The sequence below is a fragment of the Delphinus delphis genome, chromosome 20 (genome assembly GCF_949987515.2).
Source record: "Delphinus delphis chromosome 20, mDelDel1.2, whole genome shotgun sequence".
NCBI classification, from domain to species: domain Eukaryota; kingdom Metazoa; phylum Chordata; class Mammalia; order Artiodactyla; family Delphinidae; genus Delphinus; species Delphinus delphis.
The window spans coordinates 5,295,529-5,311,523 of record NC_082702.1 but is presented as its reverse complement, the minus strand read 5'-3'; the positions used below and the strand labels follow the sequence as shown (position 1 = coordinate 5,311,523).

Below are 15,995 nucleotides of genomic sequence, written 5' to 3'. Positions count from 1 at the left end.
AATGTATTCTTTTTGAGAAAAATCAAATAATTGAATATTTTATACACTGAAGACAATGGGCCATTTCCATACATGTCCTTCTTCCTCAAATATACACATCATGTCATAAGTTTTAACAGCGGGTGACTTGTCATGGTTCTGCTGTATGTAACATCTCAAAGAGGTAAAGATTTATTCCTAGTATGCATTCTCTAGTGTACGGGCTGTTGTAAGAATTGCTCAAAATATTCACCAGATGCCTTAAATTTTTAAGAATTCTCCCAAATATCTGTTCTTGGGTGAACCATACGGACACACTATTTCAAAGAGCTTCCATGTGTATATATTTTGACCTGTATGAATGCTCTCAACACCAAAGGTGTGCATACTTGATGTAAAAATTTACAACATCCATTACATTTGGAAGTTCGCTCTTCAACATAAATTCTCACTGTTCTACATTTTTGATCTTCAAAAATGAGACTTAGCAAACCATATTGCTTTGAGTGGTTTCTCTCCAGTATGTATTCTCCAATGAACTCAAAGATGTGATTTTCGACTAAAGGCCTTGCCTCATTCATTTCATTTGTAAGGTTTCTCTCCAGTATGAATTCTCCAAAGAATTCGAAGATGTGACTTTTGTCGAAAGGGCTTACCACATTCATTACATTTGTAAGGTTTCTCTCAACTATGAATTCTCTGATGACTTAAAAGGGTTCCCTTTACACGAAAGGCCTTGCCACAGTCATTACATCTGAAAGCTTTCTCTACGTTATGTACTCCGATGACCTGTAAGATGTGAATTTTGATGACTTGTAAGGTGTGATTTTAGACTGAAGAACTTGCCACACTCATTTGAAAGGTCTCTCTCCAGTATGTATTCGGCAATGAACTTGAAGATATGGTTTTTGACTAAAGGCCTTACCACATTCATTACATTCATAAGGTTTCTCTCCAGTATGAACTCTCTGAAGACCTGCAAGGGTTCCATACTGACTAAAAACCTTGCCACAGTCATTACACTGATACGGTTCCTCTCCAGTATGAACCCTCCGATGAGCAGCAAGGTGTGAGTTTTGGCTAAAGAGTTTGCCACACACATCACATTTATATACACTTTTTCCTATATGAATGATCTGATGTCTCCTGAGGTATGAGCTGCCATTAAAGGTTTTGCCACACTCATTACATTTGTAAGGCTGCTCCACAGTATGAATCCTCTGATGGGTTGCAAGCTTTGCATCATGACTCAAGACTCTGCCACATACATCACATTTATGTAATTTCTCTCTTGTGTGGATGATCCGATGTCTAATGAGGTGAGATCCCTGAAGAAAGGTTTTGCCACACATTACATTTGTGAGGTCTTTCCCTGAGTGCTTTCTGATCTTGTGTCTGTATTGAAAGATGGATAAAATCATTCTCATATGTATTAGGGACGTTGGTTTTGACATGAGGAGGAATTCTTTGAAGTGGTGAAAATGAGGAACTACTGTTGTTAGATCTTTCAACGTCATTACATTCATAAGATATCCCATCAGTTTTAAATATCTGCAGTTTCTTTTGCACATTTAATCCAAGCCTATTTCCAATGGGTTTGATTCCTACATCCCTTTTACCATGTCAATGTCTTTCATCAGTGAGATTTCCATCATGGGTTATAGGCGTTCCTTTGTCATTTCTTTCATTACCTCTGCACCGACACTCAAAGTCATACGTATCTTCCTGGATTTCTCTGATGTGCAAATGTTTGATTTCATCGTTTTCAGGTCTTCCCAACATCAGTGTTTGGAACACTTCTCCTGGATCAGTGTTCACTTTTGGTTGTAACTGCTTGATCACATGTATAGGAAAAATATCTACAAGACATAAACATCTATAGGTATCCTGTCACTACAATTCACAAATAAATATTTCATGTTGAATACATGATATTACACCACAAGTAATACTTATACCAAGCACAGTTAGGAAACTTCCCAAACATGATCTTAAAAGTTTGATAAACTCAAAGCATGTAATGCTTAACTAAAGAAAGAGTGATAAAATATAATTCAAATTACTTTTAGGGTAGTCTAGTTTCAAACTCCTAAGACAAAAACACTCACATTTGACAAACATATGTCAGCTCTCAGAGAAAGGGTATGTTTCCACCATAACCCCAAAGACCACACTCATTAACAGTAAGCATGCTGCTGGCTCATAATTGAGGAGAAAAATTTTTACACTGCAGATATATTCTGCCTACTTCCTATACATAAATCAATGCTAAATAACTGACAATATATTGTAATGGTAAATAATACAAAATTAGCTCTGCCGGTGAATAATCTAAGTAACTGTCTCTTTAGAATTGTAAAACAGATACAGCATAGAGGAAGTGAAGAATCCAACAAAACAGCTGTTAAGAAAACAATGCATTTTTCTCAATCATGCTATAAAACTAAGTACCCATAAGGAAAAGCGTTTTATAACATTAACAAGTAGTACATGTTAGTCGTATTGCATAACACATGCTGAACAACCATCATCTGTAAATCACACGTATAAATTAATATGTAAAATATTCTTCAGTTCTCTATCAGGCAATGAGTAGAGAATTCCCTATCTATGCAGCACCATTAAAAAGGTAGTTCCAAAATATACGGGATGAACAGTGAACACTTTGTATACTCATTAACTGAGGTCAGACACGTTGCTGAGAACAAAGTGCAAACGAAAAGCAGACAGGATATAATGCAGACAAAGGTGTATCATGAAAAACATGACAGAATACTAACGTATCTTTTTCTAAAAAAGTAACTTTTCACTATTTATGAAAAAACATGCAATAGTCTAAGCCAGCTAACAGCAAAACTTTGTTTTAAAAGGCTTGAGGTAAATTAACATGATTTTTAAAATCAGGGCAGTAGAGGCACAGGTTTATGTACATTTAACCCAACTGACACAGAAAGGGGTGACGGAACCGTAACTTGAATTTGGACCTATAGACTGAGAACGCTCATTCTTAAGCATGACCACCCCCAGGCAGGACAGATTACCAAATAATACAACTAATACCAGAAGTTTAGAAGGAAAACGTCAAGGGAGATGCAAGAAGAAGTCAGCTGTGTAACTACTAAGTTTATTTGGCCGTCCCTCTGGGAAATGGTTTCTGAGTCATCACTGCGGCAGGTAGCGCCTTGGGTCACGTCCTGAGAAAGTTGTTCAACAGATTATGAGGGATCATTTCTACGGTGTGAGCGATGTGGAATGTGGATGGATGGGTGAAGGAGTGCTGTCGATTTGGGGACCACAAGGAGAACAACTTAAATATTGGAGCAAATGACAGTGTTTCCAGGACATCAAGATACCATGTGAGGAAAAGTCAGGACTGAGAAAGGATTTGAGTGGCGGGCAGCGTATATGTATATGTGGGAGCACAGCTGGTGACTGCGTACCTGTGTGAATATAACTGTACAAGGGCAACTAAGATACTGACCTTAAAAAAAAAGAATTGGTTTAGCAATTGATATGATACTGTCGATTTTTAACTATGAGAATTATACTATGAGTATAGGACAGAAAGAAGAGAGATTTAAAAAGGGAGAGAGTGAGATGCTGTAGGGAGAAAGCAGGATTATATCTATTATATGATTTGCTGTGTAATGTATCCAACTGTATATTCCATAATTTCCACTGTCATACTTACATTCCAGAAAAACACACAATATTCCAGGAGGTTGCACAAGAATGTTCTTAGCAAAAATCAGAAGAAAAAAAAACAGGAAAAGGCCATCTAAAGGAGAAGAATGAGTTTCTTCTGTACACACATGTGCAGATACAAAGAAACCGAATAAACAGTCCAGTAGAGTAGGAGGCCATGATTGTAAAAGTGAGTCTCCCTAAATCTGTGTTCCCCTGCTGAGTTTGATTAATCTCTCTATCCAAAATTTTATTCCATTTCTTGTCTTCCCACACCTGTTACCCTCAAGACTGAGCAGTATCAAAGAAAACGGGGGATTGAAACAAACGGAACCCAGCAGGGCCCTTCTAGATACCTCCTAGATACCAAAAGCCTTTCCAAGTGCCGTGATTCCTCTTGGTAGAAAAAGGCTTCGGTCTCCTGGATCTTCCCTGAGTTTCAAAGAGCAGATTCAAGCAGATACTCATTAGGGGAAGGAGGGAATGCAGAAAGAAAGGAAAAGCAAGCCCAACATAATCTTTCCCATGACTCATAGCTTAAACTGTTACCTTGATCTATGAGCCCAAACTGTGGCTTCAACCAGCGACCCCAAGAGGACTGAAAAAATTGATGACAGTCAGAGGACCAAGTGAGAAGTAAAATTCTTAAGCCGTCACATCGGTTCTAAGTAAATAATAAAATGTCACAACTATTGCTTTTGCTTTCTCCCAGAAGGAAGTTAAGGGATCAGAAGACTGTGATTAGGAATTTGTTTTGCAGAAACCTACAGAATAATCAGGAAGATGCCACAACGTGGTGCCCAAAGTCTGCAGCTGAGATCTTACAGGGAAGCTGGGATCGCAGACACTCCCCTCCCTTCTCTCCTTTTCTCTCCAAAAATCTTACACCCTGGCCAACCCGCAAGATGCATTTGAGGCAAGTTTACGTCCACCATCTTCCGGGTTGGTGACTCTTTGATTAATAAACCTTTCTCTTCTCCAAACTCCAAAGTTTCAGTTTGTTTGGCCTCACTGAGCACACAAACTTGGGTTCAACCTCATTATGTCTGAATATGTTCTCTGTTCAGAAAAGGTATAGGACTATGCTGAAAGCCATGCTTCAATGGAGTAGCTCCTCAGAGCTCTCATCATACTTAATGGTGAAAGAATGAAAGCTTTTCCTCTAAGATCAGAAACAAGACGAGGATACCTGCTCTCAGTATTTCTAAAAAAACATAATACCCGAAGTCCTAGAAAGAACACAGACGCAGAAAAAGAGATAATAGGGATCCCAATAATGAGAGGAAGCAAAATTATCTGACATTATATAACATGTAGAAAACCCTGAAGGGCTTCCCTGGTGGCGCAGTGGTTGAGAGTCCGCCTGCCAATGCAGGGGACACGGGTTCATGCCCTGGTCCAGGAAGATCCCACGTGCTGCAGAGCGGCTGGGCCCGTGAGCCATGGCCGCTGAGCCTGCGCGTCCGGAGCCTGTGCTCCGCAACGGGAGAGGCCACAACAGTGAGAGGCCCACGTACCGAAAAAAAAAAAAAAAAGAAAAGAAAACCCTGAAGAGTCTGTAAAAAAAGAAACTGCTAGAAATAATGAAAGACTGCAATAAACTTACAAGACACCAAGTCAACATGCAAAAATCAATTCAGTTTCTAAACCTTAAAAATGAACAATCAAAACAGAAATTGAGAAAACAATTCCATTTACAATAACATCAAATAATAAAATAAAATACTTAGACATAATGTTATACATGACAGGGAAAACTTGTACACTGCAAATTAAAAAGACTGCTGAAGGACTTCCCTGGTGGTCCAGGGGCTAAGGATCTGCACTTCCAATGCAGGGGGCCCGGGGTTCATCTCTAGTCAGGGAACTAGACCCCACATGCTGCAACTAAGAGTTCACATGCCGCAGCTAAAGATTCCTGCAACTAAAAGATCCTGTATGCTGCAACTAAAGATCACTAGTGGTGCATCCCTAGTGTAAGACCTGGCACAGCCGAATAATTAAATAAATATTAAAAAAAAAAAAAAGACCACTGAAAAAGCTTATAAAATACACAAATAAATGCAAAGGTATCTCAAATCCCTAGACTGAAAGTCAATACTACACAAACTGGTCAACACGTCAAATTATCCCCTAGTGAAATCCCAATAGCTTTTTCCCAAAGACAGAAAAATCCATCCGATGTTTCATATGGAATCTCCAGAAACCCTGAATGACAAAAATAAGCTCGAAAAAAAACAAAGTTGAAGGTCTCACACTTATTTCAAAACTTCTTCCAAAGCTAAACTTACCAAAACAACGTGGTACTGGCATCAAGACAGAGAGAGGGATCCTTGAAACAGAACAGAGACATCAGAAAAAAAAACTTGTGTATATGCTAAACTGATGCTCCACAAGGGTGTCAGGACCATTCAATGGGAGAAGGGCAGTCTACTGAACAAAAGGTGTTGAGAAAACTGGAAACCCACTAACAAAAGTATTTAGTTGCACCACTGTCTTACACGACAGAAAAAAATTAACTCAAGATGGTTCAAAAAGCTAAACCTAACTCCCAAGTGTATGAAAGTACTAGAAGTAATCATACAAGGAATGTTTCTCGACATTGGATTCACCAAGGACTTATCAGATAACACTAAAAAACACAGCCCACGAAAGAAAAACAGATAAATTGGACTATATCAAAATTATAAAATACTGTGAATTAAAGCATGCTCTAAGTGAAAAGACTCTATGGTATAAGAGAAAATATTTGCAAATTATATATTTGATAACAGATTAACATCTAGAATACATAAAGAACTCTAAAAGGGACTGATCAATTCTACCATGGCGGGGCGCGGGGGCCTTCCCCAATCAACCAATCCACACACCGCAAACATAAAAACAAAAACACGAAGATTAACACAAAATGTATGAACTTAATAATAAATACAAATAAGAATCATGTATAATGCATATGAATATACAAAATGAAAGTACCACTGTCTTAAAAAAAAAAAATGATGCTTCATCACTGAAAGTATCATTCCACTTCATAAGCTCCCTCATTAAGATTCTTCAATATTAGCTGTTGAGGTAAATGAACAATGGCACACAGGCAACGAAAAATGTGGCATCAACAACAGATCAGTTCATATTTAGCATCCTGGGATAAATTTCTACACCATTTACAGAGGCTAAAATGTATGATCGTTGGTATATGTGAACAACATTGTCGTAGTGCCCTTGAGACAGGCTTTTGTGACAGTCCCCAAAGCCAGAAAAACACCTGGAAAGACTTATCAGACAGACTCTCGTGATACTTTCTACCTTGTGTCCCAAAACGTGCTGACCACTCCAATGAGTAGCTTCCAGTGGTGACTCTGAACAGAGGAGGAAATTTTACAACATGAGGGAAGTGTCTCCATTAAATGTTTTCTGGTAACCAGCAAACACACTCCACAGAGAATCCACCACAAGTTCCCTCTTACACATGCGTACATTATCAGAGCAAAGAAACCAGATAAAATTTCAGACCTTAGGACTATACTGCAAAGGAATTTAAGAGATAAAATCATACAAACTAAGCAGAATGTAAAATCAGGAAGAGTCGACATTCCAAGACTAAGGAGAGCAGTACAGGAGCAAAAAACAATGCAACATGTGAGGGTCAGACATTAAAGGATCTTGAGACGGGACCATGTGCTCAATCCACAGATGCCAAGCTAAGAGCCTGACAGATTCACCACTGGTCTCCTGGTAGTATTTAGGATCAAAAAGAGGCTCTCTCCATCCGCTGTGCTTACAGTTTTCCTAAGTACAAGCACAGAAGATCCAATCCACCTAGCTGTGCCACACACCCCTGAACAGAAGAAACGGCTGAGGGATCTAACCCAGCAAAGAGGACCTGAGACAGCTACAGCAGGTGCTGAGGGGCCACGTGGAATACAGAGCAGCCAGTTTTTCCACATCTTCTGATTACTTCTTCCAAGTACAGCAACTCTGATCAAACCGGGATGGGCTCAGGGGTGGGACTCCAGAGGCATCAGCTCTGATCTACAGGGACTAAGAACTGAGCATCCAGGGGAATCAAGACCAGAAGGAGACATGAAGGGGCAAGAGACCCCTTTAAAACAGCCCACCTCATGCTCCTCAAAGTCAAGCAAAACCCAGTTCACAAAAGCCAGATGAGGAGTGTTGTGGGTCATGATAAAGACCTTGCTTTTGTCTCTTGTGGAGCTGCAGCACCACTGCAGGGTAAAAGAAAGCATTTTCCATGATGAAGGACAGGGTGATAACTCCAGGAGATGAAAAACACCCTCTGAGACTTTTCAATAAATGAACTTCTGTTTTCCGAAAAAAAAACTCTCCACCGTGAGAAAAGTTTCCCAAACTCTATTAATGTTGTGGCTTCCTCTCTGCCCTTATGAGAGCCCATCTGTGTTCACACTTCTCACACATTCCCACCCATTTGGTTTTTGGGTCTTTTCACATCACACATCACAGTCCAGGGCTCTTTCCCTTGCTCCAAAAGGGAGATAATATTCAGATCAAAAACAGAACTGCCTGATTATCGGAACAAAAAACGTGAAGTGCTACGGTTTTCCGAAAATCACAGCTCTTTCTTCAACTAAGGAGTGAGGACATTACAGGTGGGTCAGGAAAAATATTTCACAAATTCATCCACTGCCTCCTTCTAAATGCATCGGGAACAGTATATAATGTGCAAATATTGAGCTCTCTTCCTAGAAACACTAAGTCAAAAGCCAAAAGGTAGAAAATGGGAAATTGGATATTCGTTTAAAGTTTGCCATTGAGCTTTATACATAATTAAGCTCTGGAACAACTCCTGATGTAACGTGAAATGGACAGATTATCCAAAGAAAGGGTCAGTTTAAACGCATGATGGTATTTCATGTCTGAGTCCACAGGCTTTTCAGATCAAAGGAAACAGGGCCTCCCAAGAGGCACAGAGGGGAAGATGCAAAGGCAAAGCCCAGCTGTGGAGGGAACTTATCCTCACCCAAGGAGATCAGGTTCCTGTAGGTCTCCACCATCACGTCCCTGTACAAGGCCCTCTGAGCAGGGTCCAAGCATTCCCACTCCTCCTGAGTGAATTCGATGGCCACATCCTCAGAAGTCAACCATTCCTGAAATGAAAATATATTTTCACCAAGGGGCCATGAGGAGAGTTCATATCGTCATACAAAAGGAAAAGAGGAGTAAGGGGTAAGGATTGACTTGGTTGAAGTGTATGTTCTACCAGGTCCATGTGGAAGTATTGGGAGACATTATGTGCCTCTAATTTTAACTTCTTACGCTTTTTCATAAGAGATTATGATACCTTCCAATTACTAAGGGTGTTTCATCTTTGTGGAAAATCCATGAAACATCTATAAATACAACTCAAAGATGGGTTGTCTATCCAGATGTGTTTGATATTATGTTCTACACAGTAACTGAAAGTCAATATCTTGATGAGTTGCAGTCTGAGTGGCGTCTTGAGAGAGACAAAGCCCACAATGGCTCTAGAGAAAAGTCAAAATCTTCAATTATGATGATTATAACAACAATGATTAAAAGTTTGGAAATACTTTTCTTTTTTAATTAATTTATTTTATTTATTTGTCTGAGTCGGGTCTTAGTTGGGGCAAATGGGATCTCTGTTGTGGCATGCAGGATCTTTCATTGCAGCGTGTGGGCTCTTCAGAGCAGCTCACGGGATTCTCTCTAGTTGTGGCAGAGGGGCTCAGTTGTCCTGTGGCATGGGGGATCTTAGTTCCCTGACCTGGGATCGAACCCGCATCCCCTGCATTGGAAGGCGGATTCTTAAGCACTGGACCACCAGGAAAGTCCCTGGAACACTTCTTATTACTCTAAATTACTGTAATATTAATCTAAACATTACTCTATAAAGTGCTTTAGGGGTATGAACATATCATCAACGTAACAGCTCATTAGAGAAAGATCTGTTCCCATCTTACAGAAGAAAAAACTGTGTCAGAGACCCTCTGAGAAACTTGACTCAGGTCAAGAAGTTAACAAATGACACAGCAAGCACCTAACCTCAGAGGGTTGGGCTCTGAGACTGAAACTTAAAAATCAAACAGATAAGTAACAGAGAGCATTAAAAGGACACACAGAGGGATACCTGAGAAAACCTGAAAAAAGTCCAAGGTGAATGCAGAAAAGCATGAAAGGCCATTATAAATGTGGGCACGCACACACATATATTAAAACTTTTAGTAATCTTACTACAATTTAAACCATTAACATGATAGCATAGAAAAAATTCAAGGCCACTGAGTATACTGAAGATATAATTTCGACTACAAAAGATGTAATACAGTTTTAAAATCATGTTGTTTATCTAAACCAGGGATGCCATGCACATCCATGAACTTATGCACACACATGTCCACACTAAATTACTGAAATGATGGTTGTTTCCTGACATATTTTCAATTTTTTAATCACCCTTTTATTCACGGGTATTTCAGCATCTTTCAGACAATGAAAATGTATCAACTGTACTGAATTTAGTTTGTCAACATGATTCCATAATAGGCTACTAAAAGAAAAATGGTATGATCATAAAAAAAATACTTTAACTCCAATCTCAATAAAATAACTATATTCAAAAATATAAATACAACTTCAGCCATTAAAATTTACATACTTGGGCATTAACAACAGGCCAAGAGTTTCCTTGTTTTTTCTAATAATAAAACGTTGATTTGGGACTTCCCTGGTGGGACAATGGTTGAGAATCTGCCTGCCAAATGGAGGGGACACAGGTTCGAGCCCTGGTCCGGGAAGATCCCACATGCCGCGGAGCAACTAAGTCTGTGAGCCACAACTATTGAGCCTGCGCACCACAGCTCCTGAGCCCGCATGCCACAACTACTGAAGCCCACGCACCTAGAGCCCGTGCTCCGCAACAAGAGAAGCCACTGCAATGAGAAGCCCATGCACCACAACGAAGAGTAGCCCCTGCTCGCCGCAACTAGAGAAAGCCCACACGCAGCAACAAAGACCCAACGCAGCCATAAATTAATTATTTTTTTAAAAATCGATTCAAAATTAGAATAGTAGTATTCTACATTATTTTCACAGATTAAGAAAAAGTTTATCACAACAGTGAAGTTATAAACTTCTTGGAGAATTAAAAATCATGAAAAAAAGAACGTGAAAAAAATTATTATTAAAAAACACATTTCAAACAAACATCATGATGAAAAGGAAATACTTGACGCATTCCCTCTGAAGTTACAGTGCAGTGAAGCGGGCTGGCCAGGGTTCCTGCCTTTCACCACTGTACAGGTTTCCTGAGCAGGGACCACTAGAGGAAGTAACAGGAGGAAAACCAAGAGTGAGAGCGAGAGCCACAGAGAGAGCATATCAGAGATTTAAAACTGTGAACATTCACACATCTAAAGACACGGAAAGGTGAAAAGTGAAAGGATGGAAAAGATATTCCATCCTAAAGAGAGCAGGGGTGACTCCATAATACCAGAAAAAAATAAAAACACAAAAAACATTATACAATGATAAAACAGTCAATTTATCAAAAAGATAAAACAAAAACAATATACAAATATAACATTAGATCTCCAAGAAAACGGAAGCAAACATTAACAGAAATGAAGAGAGAAACAGCACAAGAATAGTATCAGACTTCAATGGCTCATGTTTACTTATGGATGGAACCAAAGAGAACATCAACAAGGAAACAGAGGACTTGAACAACACTGTAGGCCAAGTAGACATAACAGACATGTACAGATCACTCCACCCAACAAGAGCAGCAGAAACATGCTTCTCAAGCACACATGGAACATTCCCCACAACAGACCATGTATTAAGGCAAAAAGCAAATCTTAATAATGTTAAGAGATTGAGATCATAAAAAGTATGTTCTCTATCATAATAAAATAAAACTAAAAATAAACAGCAGAAGAAAAAAGAAAATTCCCCAAATTGTGGAAATTAAACAACTCATTCTTTTTTTTTAAGTTGAAATATTTTATTCATTCATTCATTCATTCATTCTTTCCTTTTTGGCTATACCACGCCACTTGTGAGATCTTAGTTCCCCAACCAGGGATCAAACCCAGGCCCTAAGCAGTGAAAGTGTGGAGGACTAACCACCGCATTGCCTGGGAATTCCCTAAACAACTCATTCTTAAAGCACCAATGGGTCAAGGAACAAATCACAAGGGAACTTTTAAATATTGGGCTGAAAATGAAAATACAACATACCAAAATTTTGAACACACAGTTTAGGCAGTACTAAAAAGGAAATCTAAATGCTTTAAATAAGAAAAAGAGAAGATCTCAAACCAGAAATCTATTTTTATACCTGTATGAAGTAGGGGGAAAAAATCAAACTGAACCCAAATTTAGCAAAAGGAAAGAGGTAAATCATAAAGATTAGACCAGAGATTAACAAAATACAAAGCAGAAAAATATAAAAGCAAAGTAGCGTTGGCGTTTTGAAAAATTCAATGGAAAAACACTTAGCTGGACTAAGAAAAAAGATTCATATAACTGAAAACAGAAACTAAAGTGGAGAGATTGCAAATAATGTCAAAGAAAATTTTTAAAGGATTATAAAAGAGTATTATGAACAATAATGCCCACAAATTATAGAATAGAGAAGATACAGGTAAATTCTTAGAAACATATAACCTACTAAATCTTAATCCTTAAGAAATAAAAAAAATTTGAACCCAATTATAACTAAAGACATTCAAGCAGTAATCAAAAACTTCAAACAAACAAAAAAAATCCAGGACCCAATTCTACCAAACATTTACAAAAGAATTACCACTAATCTTGCTAAAAATGTTAGAGTTGAAGAGGGAACACTCACAAACTCAACGTATGGAGCCATCATGATTCTGATACCAAACCCAGACAAAAACAGAAGAAAGGAAAACTAGAAATCAATATCCCTGATGAATATTGCTACAAAATCTCTAACAAAACATCAGCAAACCAAATTCAACACCACATTAAAAAGACCTGACATCATGATCAAGTGGATTTTATTTATATCACTATAAGGGGTAAGGAGTACTCAACATACAAAAATCAATTATGTGGTACACCACATTAACAAAATAAAGGAAAGAATGTCACAAAGGGGGCTTCCCTGGTGGCCCAGTGGCTGAGCGTCCGCCTGCCGATGCAGGGGACGCGGGTTTGGGCCCCGGTCCGGGAGGATCCCACATGCTGCGGAGCAGCTGGGCCCGTGAGCCGTGGGCGCTGAGCCTGCGCGTCCAGAGCCTGTGCTCCGTGGCGGGAGAGGTCACAGCAGTGAGAGGCCCGCGTAACGCAAAAAAAAAAAAAAAAAAAAAAAAAGTCACAAAAGATCATCTCAGTTACTGCAGAAAAAAGCATCTGACAAAATGCAACAAACTTTCAAGATATAAACACTTGGGACTTCCCTGGTGGTTCAAGTCCAGTGGCTACAACTCCGCACTCCCAATACAGGGGGCCCAGGTTCAATCCCTGGTCAGGGAACTAGATCCCCCATGCCACAATGAAGACAGAAGATCGGGATCTGCCACTAAGACCCAGGGCAGCCAAATAAATAAATAAACATAAATATTAAAAAACAAAAGACAAACACTCAACAAACTAGAAACAGTAATTATCTCAACATAATAAACACCATTTATGAAAAGAGCACAGCTAAAGTCATACTCAAACGTGAAAGACTGAAAGCTTTTCCTCTGAGATCAGGAGGAAGGCAAGGATGCATACTTTCTGCACTACTCTTCAACAAAGTACTGAAACCCCTAGCCAGAGCAATTAGACAAGAAAAAGAAATCAAAGTAATCCAAATTGAAAAAGAAGTAAAATTATCTTCTTTCCTAGACAAGGTTTGATATGAAGAAGCCGTAACCTTTCGACAAGAAAACTGCTATATCAAAATACATGTTTTGAAAAATTGCAGTATACAAAACCAACATGCAAAAACTTTCAGTTGCATTTCTATACACAATGAACAGTATCAAAGGAAAATTAGAAAACAATCTTATTTATTATAGCATTAAAAACAAATGAAATATCAATATTTAGGAATAAATTCACCAAGAAGGTGAAAGAAGTATACACTGAAAACTACTTAACAGTGCTAAAAGAAATTTAAAAAGATACAAATAAATGGTCATTCCATATTCATGGACGAGAAGACTTAATACTCTTAAAGTATCCCAGCTACCCAAAGTGTGCTACAGATTCAGTGGAATGATTATCAAAATTCCCATGGCAATTTTTGAAGAAACAGAAAAAAGCATGCTAAAAGTCCTAGAGAATTTCAAAAAACCACAAATAGCCCAAAGTCTCTTGAATAAGAAGAAAGATGGGGACCTCCCTTTTTTAGATTTCAAAACATATCACAAAGCAATTGAGATTGTGTGGTATTGGTATAAACACAGATACATATTATACATAAACCAAATGAACACAAGAGAATGCTCAGAAATAATCCTTTGCATATATGTAAAATGTATTCACAAAGGTGCTAAGACTACAAAATGAAAATAAGACAGTCTCAATAACAAATGTTGCTGGGAAACTGGATACCTCCCTGCAAAAGAATGAAGCTGAAACCTTACCTACAAAGGTAAAACCTTCTATGTGTCAAAGGACGCAACCAACACAGTGAAAAGACAAAAAACTGAAGAATGGAGGTATCAAAACTGATTCCAAGAACTTCCAAATCTCAACAATTTAGGTTGATTTCATAGCTTAAAATGGATAATGGAATAAAACACCCTCTTATCACTGATGTCTATTTCTGAACTTTCCATTCCATTCCCAACCATGAAGATGTTGAAATCAGTGACAGAGTCATTTAGCTGAGAATGTATTATAAAAACTCAGAACAAATTTCTCCTTATTGGTCTCTTCCAGAACTTACCAGGCATTTCTGCATATTAATATCTGCCTTCCACGTGTAGCTTCTTCATTCTGTTTTGTAAAGAGAGGACAGTGCATTCAGATGGGGCCCCTTTACAATCCCTGGTGCCCAACAGCATTGACCCATCCATGGGTGTGAAGTCCTGCCCAGGACTATGCCCAGCAGAGAAACTTCACAAGTTCCAGATCCAGGTCACAGGATTGTGTGGAGATGGAATCCAAGTGGACATGACAGGCCCTGAGGGAAGGCCCTGGGTGACTGTGATGTACAGGTGTCAGGCAGGATACTTCAGAGTCAGAGAAGATTAGTGAGTCCAAAGAATGGCATTTCAAGAAATAAGATGAAATAATCAACTGAGAATATGACTTTACCTGAGAAAGAGCCATTCCAAACTCCAGTTCTTTCCTCTTCCTCCTCTTCCGGGCATACTCCTTAGGCAACATGATTCTTTAGCAGTCAATCTTGAAAGTTTGAAAGATACTGTTTAATGCTTAGAATCAATACACCCCCTTTCTGAGTCACAACCACACACACAGGGAAGACCTCAGCATGTGGAACAGACAGTCCTCTGCTGCCCACTGTCCCAGGAGGGACTCAGGACAGTAAACTCCCACACAGAGACCAATAGGTGAAGTTTCCCACACTTTCCTTCACATCACGCTTCCCTGGGACTTCCCTCGTGGCCTAGTGGTTAGGAATCTAGGCTCTCACTGCTGTGGCCCAGGTTCAATCCCTGGTCACGGAACTGAGATCCCGAAAACGATGTGGCAAGGCCAAAAACAAACAAAACAAACAAAAAACCAAGTCACTCTCCCCTCCTGGTGAGGCCCTCACGTACCCAGCAGCAGCGGGCACCTCAGCTGGACCCGACGATCCCCTTCAGGTCACAGACCAGCCCTGATCCATCCCCACGCAGAGCAGAGCCCCTCAGCCCAGATCTCAGCCCTCAGGAATGGGGGGACTCAGAGTCACTAAGTCACTCAGGCCAGGGATAAATTCGAAACAAATTTTTAAAAGCAATAATTTATTATTTTTAATCCAGAAGACCGGTATCAACATTTTGAAAAAACAAAACTGAGGCTATGGTAATTCCCTGGTGGTAGGTCCAGTGGTTAGGACTCCACACGATCACTGCCAAGGGCACAGGTTCGATCCCTGGTCACGGAAGTATGACCCGACAAGACCAAAAAAAAAAAAAAGTATCTTCTCTAACCACAATGAAATAAAACTACAAACAGAAAGCACAAGGAAAACAGGAAAATCCCCTAAATGCGGAAATTACATAGCTCCTTCTTAAAGATGCAATGAATGACATGTATAGAATATTGGAGGCCAGCAAAGCTTCTTTCAGAAGTTAAAAATTATTCAGAGGAACAAAGAAATTGAATGAACTAAGATTTATTTCAAGCTACAAAAGAAT

General features: G+C 39.2%; 1 pseudogene; it reads right to left on the bottom strand.

Moving 5' to 3' along the window:
- Positions 1-450: 450 nt before the first annotated feature.
- On the bottom strand, positions 451-15,018 carry LOC138413926 (zinc finger protein 480-like; annotated as a pseudogene).
- Between the last annotated feature and the right edge of the window lie 977 nt (positions 15,019-15,995).